Below are 13072 nucleotides of genomic sequence, written 5' to 3' on the forward strand. Positions count from 1 at the left end.
ACAACGGGGAAATTTTGTTATTACAGCACCAGCATTTTCTTCAATTACAGCAAAAAAACTAAAACACACAAACAAACAAACAAGTAAGCACACAAGAAATACAGGCAAACAATAGACAATGATTATTTGGCAGACTTAAAGTAAGCAAATTGGCGTCAAATAAAGGTATTTTAAAGTGCGGTTGCCATGATACAAGAAACAATATTGCAGTGTAAGTGACGTTAAAATTAAATTGAATGTGTAATTAGAGTAATGAAGCAAGAGTCGGTAGCATAATATAAATTATATTAACCTGTGACCATAAATATTGAAAAGTAAGTACTTGTAATAAAATAATATAAATACTGATATTAAAGATAAACAGAAAGTGTGTGGTGCAGATGGGAGAAAAACAGGAACAAAAACTACAACATTATCAGGTAGTGCAGGTGTTCTTCAGTCTGACAGTCTGACTAAGTGTGTCAATATAAAAAACAACACAATTTATGTGACAGAAATTATTTTGTTACGGTTCTACTGTGCATGTGACCATAAATTTAGCGTCTGAGTTTTACATGTACAGGAACATCCAGATTACATTTGGTCTACCCTAAAAATATGCGGTTCGCATGAAAGTCTGTCAGTTAAAAATAAATGTGAACATTCCATTTCTCTTGAGATAGGTCTCATATACTTTTATTAAAGCACACACATGCAATATAAACACTTATCTATGCACTTTCAAATAAGCCCCAAAATACATTTCAAAAATATATATTTATATGTTTAACGCAAAAACCCTCAGCTACATTAGAATATTACATTCCCAAAAGGCTCAGCTTTCTCTCATTTTGTCTGGTTTTAAAATTAGCCTGTGACACGTCAGGTGTGTACAGTATATCATCAGCGCAGTGACCTCTTGAATAGCACACCTCATGCTGTGAATGTGTCAATATTATGAAGTGCTGTCATCTGATCTAATGGGGTCCATGTCAGCTGCAACGCACGCACGCACGCACACACACACACACACACACACACACACACACACACACACCAGCGCCAGCCTGTGTCACACTGCCTATTTACCCATATGCAATTTGTTCAATGCTGTATTTATGACTGGAGACGTATCTGATTACATTTTTCCTTGCCATAGGACTGGGGCTCAATCGGGCCCTCTGGTTCTGTTGACAGGAGCGTTTTCCTTCGTATTTGCAGATTCAGTGACAGCATTCTCATCTTGTCAACTCAAAATCAGAGCCAGAAAGTGAAATGTGTTGCAGCCTTTGCCAGTCTATCCTTTGCCTGTCTTTAGAGCAACTTGTAATACAATAAGCTCTCTTGGATCTCGACTCAACTTTACGCATACTGGTGTAAAATCAAAAGTATGTGTGTGTGTGTCCACACAGTGTACGGCTGAGTGCATTTTCATTTATGTGTGCACATGTGTGATGCCTGTAAAAAGCAACAAAAGCCAAAACACACATGAGACATTTAGATGTGTGCTCAAAGAAGGCCTGTCTGCCTAATTTCAACACCACCGACATTCACAAAGACGTGGAAAAATAGATGTTAAAAAAATCATCATTATTACCGCTTGTTTTTATTTCATCTGCTACAGCACAGTATCTGCCATTGATGTTGCCTACATTTGACTTTCTTTATTGTTTACCTTTAGTATCTATATCTGTTTACCTTGGGTGTGGGTGATTCCTTTGGGTACTTAAAATGATTTAGCCGATGACCTCATCCAGTATACACACTTGTCAACTGGGAAAGGGAATTGGTTCATACAGAACATTTTGGTACTGGTTTCTTTTTTTTCTTCTTTTTTTTTAAAAAAGTGGATGTAAATGATATATTTTCTCACATAGTTGAATAGTCTGGGAGTCGGGAGGGTTGTCACAGAGGTAGCCAGCTCAGCTCAGCTGGCCCTGCTAGCAGACCTGCACACTGGCAGTGTGCTCATCACAGACGGTAATACTGTCAAGAGGAAGGGTAACTTTGTGCCACATGAGCATACCAAAGCTGTGATGTACACTCCACCCATAATCTCTATAACTGACATCGATCCAAACATATCAGACAATCAGATTCATGATTTGTTTTAATGCTTGAAATATATTTCTGTATGGTTCCTATCCACAAACACAGACCCGCACACTGACAGTGTCTGGGACTCGGTGAATCCCAACGGTAAAAGCCACATTAAAGGTGAGTGTTGTTATTCTGCCTTCAGTCCTGCTAGACTCATCAGTTATCCTCTATGGCCTCCAGGATGTCTGCCATCCCCTCCCTCCTATTTGTTTTTAGAAAAATCTCAAAGTGGGATTATGGAGTGGGTGTGTCTGACACAAAAGTAAAAACACATCTTTCATGTCTAAATAAATCTGACAAAGAAATTCTTTATGAACTGCCACCTGAAGGTAGTCCTAAAATTCGCGGTGAGCAAAGTGGCCATAATGTTTAATCCAATTGGCTTTCTAACCATCTTAGCAGATGGTAGGCTGTAATATGAAAGTTATTCACCCACTCACTACGGCAGTGTGTCTGTTATATCACCATGTCCTGTTATTCTTTATGGCTTCCATAGGCACTAAAGAGGAGAGAAGTTATTTTCTTTTCATTACTTTTCTCTCTTGGGGGACTGGGAGACTTGTTCCAGCTCTTCCCCTTCAGTCCAGAAATTCTTTTCAATTAAAGGCCTATCCTACCAGATGGTAGAGACATTAGGCCGGTGCTCTGTTCATGTGCTGCCCCTGCAACCGATGGACAGCCATTTCATTTACCAGGCAGTAAATCTTAAGGCACCTAATGCCCCGCAGCACAGGCAGCCAGCACCCGACAACACACACCAGCCCGGCCAAAGTGTTATGCGCCGTACTGATAACCGCGCAATCCTCCGCTCTCTCAATCACACATGTATTGTCTTTGCCACGGATCAATTAAAAGGATGAAGTCTAAAAAAAGGGCTCCATTTGTAGAATGGACGTCCTCTAAGAAGCGAAACAGCAGCAGAGAGCATTAGAAGCCTGAATAATTTATTCCGAAACCCTATCACAGTGTTTGTATCAGTTTCCATCATAAAGCTTGGAGACAGAGAGGGGTAGGAGGGGAATACATCAGCCTGTGTGACAGGCTCTGCAGGGAGGGTACAGTAGAGGGTCTTCTGGGCAACCACATACACATAAATCCACCCGCTGTCACCAGATGAGAGGAAGTGGCACAGTGAGAGTGTGGCATAAGGACTTAAACCTTTTTAAAGCTATAAAGGCTATTTGTGATTGTTTCATGATGTAGGGCAATAAACCTTCTGAGTGTATAAAAGACGATCATAAACAAAAGCATGAAAATCGTCAAATTTTACACATTTCTTTTACAGGACAGCCATAATTTACAGCGTACTCTAAGTAGTTCTATTGAGTTGTGTGAAAGTACATGAATCGCCAGGTGAGGCAGATGATTTCAGCTTTTTTTTCTAGGGAAGCAGCTTTTTTTGCAAAAAGTGTAAAATCTAGTACAGCTACTGCAAAAATATACAAGCAGAAACAAGAAACTTCTGGAATCACAATTAATTTCTCCCCAACTTACTCTAGACTTTGTTTAACAATGAGTGGTATGTATGTGTCAAAAATAGACACCCCAGTTTGGAGAACTGGGATGAGCTTCACTGTTGCGAGAGCAGTAGGGCGTTCCTTATTGTCTCTCGTTTTCCTTTGTGTTTTCACTGACATGATAAAAAAGATCATTTTGCATCTGGGAGTGAATCTGCTCTGAAGCAACGTCTGATTCCATAACACATGTACCAGACACTGATTGCTTATCAAAGGAAATTGCCCAGCATGTTAAATTCCGCATGTTTTTCTCTATTGCTTTAGCTTGCTTGAAATATGAGCGTATGATGAGAAGCAGAGATGCTCCAGGGGCAGAGAGACAAGGGTGGCGAAATGCGGAAATATGTCAGGTTTGTCTTTTTAAAACATGCAAACATAAAACACCCACAGCTTTTTCTTCCCTCACTTTCAGAACAAGCAAAAGCAAGATTAGACAAGAGTGAAAGTTGTGTCCCATGATGAATGAGGGGATCCAAAGATGTATACTGTTTCCTGCCTGTACAACAGATTTTATTCTAATGTACGTGGAGGGCAACTATTCAATACCTAACAAATATAGATGATTTCTCTAATGTGATGACATATACCTCTCTACAAAATGTCTTAATATACACAGGAACGTGGAATATAAGGATATACAGTTTGTAATTGTATGATATATTCATCCCGGGAAAACAGAATTAAAATGTAGTGTGTTTGATGGAGGACATCACAGCTCATTTGCTACCCATTTCCTGTCAGGTTCAGAGACTTGTAAAAACAGAGCTCCTGGTGAGTGAATGAAAAGCAGCAAGTCTGAGTTCATCTAGGCTCAGTTCTGGCCAGCAATTGTAGCCCGCAACTCCCACTGTTCCCAGCTGTCGAGGCGGGGAAGAGGAGCTGGGGACTGACTGGCTGCTACTGCCAGCAAGCTGAACTTCGTCTGAAGCCTGAGCCAAACCTCCCATATCCCAAAGGAAAGGGCCATTTTCTGCAAGAGCAAGTGAAAGTCTGGTTTCAGACGGAGAAAGCAGCTTGTTAGGCTGCTCCGCCTTTACCCACTTCTCGATCAACGGGAGCTCTGGGATATTGGAGGAAATCCCACCGAGTTGAAAAGAGACTCAGTCAAAACAAAGGCTCCTGTCAGGGCCAGAGCCCACAACCATTTTCACACATTGTTCTACCTGGTAAAGGTGTTTGCAGTCACTTTACTTATTACATGCACGGGTGGAGAAGGGGCTAAGTTATTTAACATAATGTATTTTGATGTATTTTACATCTAAGGGAAAATTCCAGTTCATTACAATTTGGGTCTTACTTTTGTATTTTTACCCGATGGATAACACACACAAACACAGCATACAGACATGAGAATGTACTGTATCCTCATACTGTAAAGGGCTTTGCACCTTTGTTCTGATAAGAACTGTTGGAGTCGCCAGTGGCCAGGGCTGCATCTATCTATCAATAAATTAAAGAAACGTCTGACTGGCTAACGAATCGAATCCGATAGATTTCCTTGATCCTCCAGTGAATGTATATGGATGACACAGAAAAGCGCACTTTGCCATTTTCAGTTCCCGCGACAGGCAGTCTGCACTTTTACCTCAGTGCGCCATGTTTGTACATACCTCGGCATGCTTTTATGTGCACGTTGCGAAACAAATACGCCTGATGTGGGCACATCTGGCCCTAAGTGAGCACAGTGCAGGACCAAACACAGAGAGGGTCATTTTAAGTTTTGACTGAAGTTACGAGTAAAAGGGAGAAAGGTTATATGACGGGCGACTAGAGGAAAACATCCTGTGTCAGAATAATTTCTCTGGGTTTGACATTACGGAAACATTTGGGATAGTGTAAAAAATGTTTACATTTTTAACATAGGTACCTATGGTCATTTCCAGACTTTTTATTCAGAAATGTTACATATGGTACCTTTAAGTATGGGGCTGAAGCCACATCTGTTCGGCCGGGTCCAGGGACTTTCTGGACTCTTTTTGCCACCTCAAGGAAGTCCCTGGACACCAAGAAATAGTTTGGGAGCCGGGTTAGCTCCTACTGCTGGTCTTTATGCTAAGCTAAGATAATAAATCTTTTGGCTGTATCTTCATAGCTGACGGACAAAATGTAAGCGTGGTATCGATCTTCTTACCTAGCTCTTGGCAATTAAGCAAATGCGGGAATTTCCCAAATTAAAATTAGCTGACAGTTACTCTTACTGTTTGAAATGAAATCTAAAGAAGTATTTACTTTCCTGGTGGATGTGGGAACACTAATGTATCAGGCATGATTTCTGTATGTCTTGTCTATCTCTTGTCCCAATCTGTCCTGTAAGTAACATATGACAATGGTCTCTGTCTATTTTCTCTTTCAGACAGAAGGGTTGGGGGGTAAAGTGTCCTTTTACACAGCATCCATAAATAGAACGTACGGAGTATATCCCCCATGGAGGTGAATGCATATCATGTTAGCAGGGCTGAGTAGGTGCTAACCTGCTGCTGGCAACCTCCACACTAAACAATACTTGTTACAGAGAAACACAGAAATTGGATCACTGTTGTGTGAAAAGTGAACTAATGTTATGTGGAGTAAAACACAAGAAAGTGTAACGCAATCTAATGCTTATTGTTGTAAAGTGCTGGTTCCCCTGACAGAATTACATTACTAGTAATTGAATAACAGGGATGTCTTTAGATTGGATAGTGTGCTATCTCTGATTTGACAAAATCCTCAACCTGAATAATGTTAAAATCTGTTTTTCCTATAAAATCAAATAAAAAACTGAACTGAACTGGATATTTTGCACAATTCCTGTTTTCATTTTCATTCATGTTGGAGAGTTACCAAGACACACAGTGAAACGCAATTTCAGTTCGATGTGAACACAGCAGTCAAATTAAATACAATTTGTGATGTTGTTTTAGTTACAGATGTGCAATGAAAATTATTGGCCAACATTTCCCACCGGAGTGACAGTTTACCCGAAAGCATCACTACTAGTATGTAATATTTATATGTAGTATGTACTAGGATATGTATACATTTTCCCTACTGTATGAATCTAGTATGTAGATGTTCATATTTTCCAGTTTTTTTAGACTTGGTATATTTATATATATCACTCTACATGCTCTGCACAGCCATATAAGCATTTATTTATTTTCATTCATATAACTAATATCTCGACTTTTCCACTGTGTTTTTAATAGTTTCTTTGCTGTATTCTTTTAAGCAGTGAACTTTGCACGTAATTTTGTACTGTGGTATGGCAATAAAGAAATCTTGAATCTTGAATCTAACTTTTGCTAAATGACAGCCACTGCTAAAAAACTGTTATTTAGGATGCAAATGTATTTAGCTATAATTCTGCTGAAGCATTTGGCTAAACAGTAGTTTAGCATTTCGCTATGCATTTAGCTTAAATGCTTAATGTAACAGTAGCACAAATGGAGAAGCGTCATACAATCAGCAAACTGAAAAAGAAATGTATTTTGTCCAGAACAATTTACCCAATATTTGGTCATTTTAGCAAACAATAGACACAATATACTACTGGTCCAACCTGTTCTTATCTCAACTCTAGCAACAAAACCTCTCGGTGTATTGAATTAAGTGTGTTTTATAACTTATAACTCAACTTTCTAATTTCAAGAGGAAGAATGTTATTTGTTCCGCCAAAAGTTAAGTAGTCTCACTTTAAAGATTAGGGTTTGACCGGAGGTTTATTAAAAGAAATTAAGAGGTAAATGTCTCCCTGAGACCATCTTACAGTTTTACTAAAGTGTTGCCAAGATTAAATCTGTAACAAATTATGTGATCCCGTCTGTTCTTTACAGGCTTAATTATCCCAGACCCTTAACTACAGACTGGGTCTTGTGGTTAGGCAAGTAACATTGTGTAAAAATGACACGCATTAAGACAGTGTCAATTACAGAAACCTCAACATTGCTATAAACATTGAACAGACACGCCACCATTTAGAGCTTTGACACTGTACACGCCCTTTACCTGAGGTGGTGTTGGAAAGTCAGTTGCAAACTTTAAAAAATATCCCGGGGCATCGAACAAGCCGCCTGAGAAACCACTAACAAGTCTGCTTCCTTCCGAAACAACCCCCTCCCACCCCCAAGTAAAAGGTCTGCGAGCCATGCCAGCAAATATAAAGACATAAAGACGTGATAACTAATATAGCCTTGGCTACCTCTGCGTGCCCTGCAGTCACAAGCCTATTGTTGTCGTGCTCTTTTGAAGCCTGGGAAAAATATCAAAGTGTTGGAGGCTGACAGAACTTTGAACAATTAGATTTTGGCTCGGTGACAGGAAAACCTTAGACAACAGGAGAGAGGGATGGAGTGAGAAAGAAAGAAACTGACAGATACAGAGAAAGAGAGAGAAAGAGAGAGAGAGCAAGAGAAAGAGAGAGAAAGGAGAGTGAGAGAGACATTGGAGTGTGTGCCGTTATTTTGGCTTTCCCAATTTCTGACTGATGGGGCGAGGAGCAAAGAGGGGGGACCTCAGATATTACTGTCTTGATGCATGACAGCTTGACAAGGCAGCCTCCATTTGAGATATGCAAACGTGCAATGCAGACACACACACACACACACACACACACAAATTTAGACATGCTCAGGAATGTGCGTTAGTCTAAAAACAGTGTTAGAAGGTGGACTGGGCCTCAGTGCATCGAACAGCGGAGCAGACAGGTCAGGTGGATGCCAAAGACATCCAATCATCCCATTTCCAATAGGAACGAGCTTGTTAAATTGGTATCCTCTATCTGACAGATAGTGCGAGAGAGAAAGAGAAAGAATGGCACAGGAAGAGAGAAAGAAAAGGAGAATGCCTGGCCTAGCTACAGCATGTGCTGTCTTCTTGTTCACAGCCAATGCAGGAAATGAAGAAATAGGATCACATCAAAATATGCAAGCCCTATCATCCCGAGCACACCTTTCCAAAGACCACAGGCAAGCCAACATAGGAATTAGAAGATTAACCTTTTGCCAGATGAAACAATTTTATGGAGTTTATTAAGAAATGTGTTTTAACGATGAGCAAAAAATGTACTGATGGCTACAGTCAAATAAACCAAAGGCCTAGAGCACTCGGTCTGGGAGACTTGCCAACTAACACAAAACTTTCCTCGAAAGATATTACGAAGCGATAATTAAATAAGCAAACCAAAGAAGAAGAAACCCTCATCACTGTGTCGCTAGCATACAAGGTCATACTTGAAGGTCCGACTGAGGTAACACAGTCTGCAGGTGAAAACACAGAATGACAGACATCACAGGCTTGAAAACTATTTAAACTAAACTATTAAACACACGTAGATGAGCCACGCTGTCACACAGGGTGGTATGTTCCATCATTACAATAAACATGGGCACTGTAGTTTGAATCGATGCACACCACCTTCCTGGTTCAGAAAATACTCACTGCCACATCAAAAGTATATTAAGTAAAAGCAAATTTACTCTTGTTTGAATAATGTTTGCTAATAACTAAAGGTGCCCAGCTTTTTTAGAGAATTTAAAAATTGCGACCTGTTGTTAAAGTTTTACGTCTTCAGTAGGAACGAATGAGCTTGGAGAGCCACAGACAAGGGTAGGGAAGTCAAAAAAGTATTGAGAGAAAGAGTATGGTGGGTGGGATGGTGGCATAAATATATAACACAAGCAAAAACTGTGAGAAGAGGAAGCTTGAATGCGGTGGTGTTGAAGCAGGTGGGACTGTTTCCCTCCTAGTGGGAAGTGATTACTGTTGGCTGAGCTCCACCCAGCCTGCAGCTAGAAAAACATTATCTATGGCTCAGTAAATTCCCTTTTATTCAATTTCATTTCTTCAGGATGAGTTTATTCGGTTCCGTGACAAGAGCCCATAACGCATGCACACTTTGAAGCCTACACGTTTAAAACTTGTCTTCATAAATCCCACTATAGTTTATAAGTGTATGTATTGTGTGATGTTCTGGAGCGGAAAGTACATTTACCAAGTGTAAACATATGTGTGATGCTGTAGATCGTCCGTGGTATAATCAGGGGAGCAAAGCCCAGGCTCCCGATTAATTTACTGCTTGTTAAAAAACACACACACACACACACACACACACACACACACACACACACACACACACACACCACACACCACAAACACACAAGCACACACACACCACACACCACACACCACATCCCACACACACCGCTTTGGCGGAATATTATTAATCAGTTTGTGACAGACGCACACACATAGAACATCTATGGTGATTTATAAATCTTTTTATCTCGCTGTAACATGGTTGATAATTTTAGGCAGCAGTGCCTAAATCTCTTTGAATAGTATTTGTAGAAAATTATTATTATGTGTTTGAGTATTATTCTTTTTTGGAGAGAAGAAAGTGTTGATGTTTATGGGATACACTCTGGAAGAGTAAAAGAAAAAAACACACATGGGTATCAGCTGGGTTTCATTCCTCTATTTTTTTTTTTCTCCTTTCCGTTGCTCTCTTCATTGAGACGTGGGGAGCTCATAAAGAAGCCGAGAGAGAGAGAGAGAGAGAGAGGATCTGGGTGATGTAATTTGCTCTAAGCGTCGGTGAGGAGCAGTCCGGTGATTTAGCAGGAGTGTGCTGAAGACATGACAGAGACTAATTGCTTTCATTAATCACGTTTTGCCGGGCCCATTTCGAGGTAAACTAATTGAAATCCTCTTACCTGTCAGGGCGCCAACCATTGTGCGCTCGGCAGGAGTCACGCGGGGAGGAGGGGTGGGTTGGGGGGGGGGGTAAAGGTGCAGGGAGAGAGTGCAGGAGAAGGAACAGGCAGGAAATGAAGCTTTAACTACAAATAAACCATGTCTTTGTCTAGACAAATCTCTTTTCAAGCCGTAATGCTCTCTGAAATGTGTTAATGTCATGTAAAGTCTTTCAGGGGGCTGCAGAGCTGAGGAGAAGCCAAGCGCAAATGTGGCTTAGGAAGAAAGGCTCTTTTCCAGCATAAAATACCAAATCAAATTATTCCCCTGGCCCAGCTGCCAGTGGCGGCGGAGGGAGAGAGAGGCTTTAGGCCTTAATACCTTTGTGTGTGACAGGGGCCATTACTGAGGCCCCTTTATGGTGGAACAAAACAGAGACATCAGAACAGCTCTGTCTCTACAGACAGACAGAGACAGACTGACAGCGTAGAGACGGGAGTGCATTCTCTGGACACTTTGTAAACTACAATGTAAGAATTAATTACTCTACTACTTGCTTTGTACTTAAAGTGATAAAGAGTGTTAAGAAGGAAGCTTGATCGTACTACAGTCAGGCCAGTGGAATAGTTGCGTGCATGCAGATCAAAATATAAAAAGAAATTGATTTTTTGTTGAACATTTAGTACATTTAGAATTCATCACACCATGTAGTAAGAACTGGTCATAGAAATAAAAGTCCTTCAAATGTAGCATAAAGACTAAAGTGGATGAGCAAGATTTATTATGTGAAAAATGGCAGCTATTCAGCTAAATTCACCTGCTCAACGTACCTCGGGAACAGAGCGACCGACTCCTCTGTTCTTTTCTACTCACTAAAATAATTTATAACACAGCAAGTATCATATTTCAATCTTTTATCTTTCACCCTGTCTCGGGTCTTCAAAACAAAGAAAGATACATTTAACATACACTGTCAAAGAAGTTGTTATACTTCAATATTCTCTTTAATTTTGTTGCAATGTTTTTTTGTATTCATGTTGTGTGGGATGGTAAAGTTGGTGTTAACACACATTATGTTGTATTTATCACTTGAGTCATAGGTTTTAGGAACTTTTTTTTTTTTTTAGAACATCAAAGGGTGTCTAATCCACCTCAGGTATATTGTACCTCACTGCCAATCCGTAGGGGGTTTGGATTTTAAGAAGCGATCACACCTGCATATACATACACTCACATATATGCGCGCACACACACACACACCTTTTTGGCAGTGGTATTCAGGAGTTGCATAGAGGACAAATCCAAAAGTGATTGCCGTGTGAAAGGCCCTCCTCCTGCCTTGAGAGTGCGTCTCCAGTTACGAGGTCACAGACAATTAGAGAGAGAGGATCAGACGGCCCCACTGTTGTCATGGTGCTGCGGAGTGACTCTCTCTCTCTCTCTACACTCACACATGCTAACTCACACACACACATGTACACAAATATGTTCACCAATACAGTACACGAAACACGCACATTGACAGACATTTGCAATCTCTCGCACATTGTTTAATCACATCCAAACAGATGCATACATGTGCCAACACCTTGCACTTCCTCTTTCCCCCGACAGACACTGCCTCAGGCTTAGAGAGCAGGCATTTTTTTGGGGAGGTGAAAATGTAATTTAAGGCTGAGGAATGAATTTATTTGCCAGAAAAATATTATCTGTTGATCTGCAGGGTGTTCACTGCTTCCTGAACACCTCTTGTCACCGCGCTGCCTTCCCTTGTGGTGCAGCGAGGAGAAGGGCCTGCAGGGACATGGGCCGACTCCAGATCTTATCGCCGCTACCATCCCGTATTAGGTTACATCCATTTTTTAATTTAGCATACTGGGAGACAAGTCAGCATTCACAATGAAGCCTTTATGATCCGTGTCAACTCAGTGCCAGGGACGAGTATTTCTCTTCATCGCCCTGCGTATTAACGAACACAAAACTGTCCAACTCCTTCAGCTTGGACTAATCAGGGCATTACAGCCGCCCCGCAGAAGATGCCATTTTTGAAGCTAGTAATGTTACATTTTTTGATGAGAATATGTCAGTGGGGTGTTGATTTAACTTAATGGGTTTGTGGTTATGTATATCATACAGAGGATTTCACATAGAAGGAAACAAAAGCAGGCTTCTCATTCTCTAGCCAACGGTTATTGATTTTAAACTTTTGTAAACTGTTGCTAGCAGATTATAGTTCTTTTAGTTCTTATGGTTTTTCTCTCTCATGCACGCACACAGCACACTCACCCACACGTGAACCAGGAAGTTACATTTAGCCAAATGAGTTGGGCAGATTATACAAAAATTATTCCTCCACCCATTCTCATCCTCATCCTCAGATCCATTCTGATCTTTCTCGGTGAAAGTATCAGAAACTGTAAACTATCATTACATGATAAAGTCCCACTCCAAAAGCATTTTAAAGGTCCCATGATATGCTGCTTTTTGGATGCTTTTATATAGGCCTTAGTGGTCCTCTAATACTGTATCAGGAGTCTCTTCAGCCTTGGTGCAGAATTACAGCCACTAGAGCCAGTCCCATGATGTGCTTTCCTTTAGTGTGTGCCATGTCTGCGTCTGTAGCTGTTGAGGAGGAGCGGCTTCGCTCGTTTGAAAGCCGTGATGTTTCTCTCATAGGCGGGCCAAATTCTCTGGGCGGGCAAAGCAGAGAAAGGGGAGGTAAGCGTGCCCCTTATGACCTCATAAAGGGCAAGATTCCAGATTGGCCCATTTGAGCTTTCATTTTCTCAAAGGCAGAGCAGGAT

This window comes from Etheostoma spectabile, chromosome 22 (genome assembly GCF_008692095.1).
Source record: "Etheostoma spectabile isolate EspeVRDwgs_2016 chromosome 22, UIUC_Espe_1.0, whole genome shotgun sequence".
Classification (NCBI taxonomy): domain Eukaryota; kingdom Metazoa; phylum Chordata; class Actinopteri; order Perciformes; family Percidae; genus Etheostoma; species Etheostoma spectabile.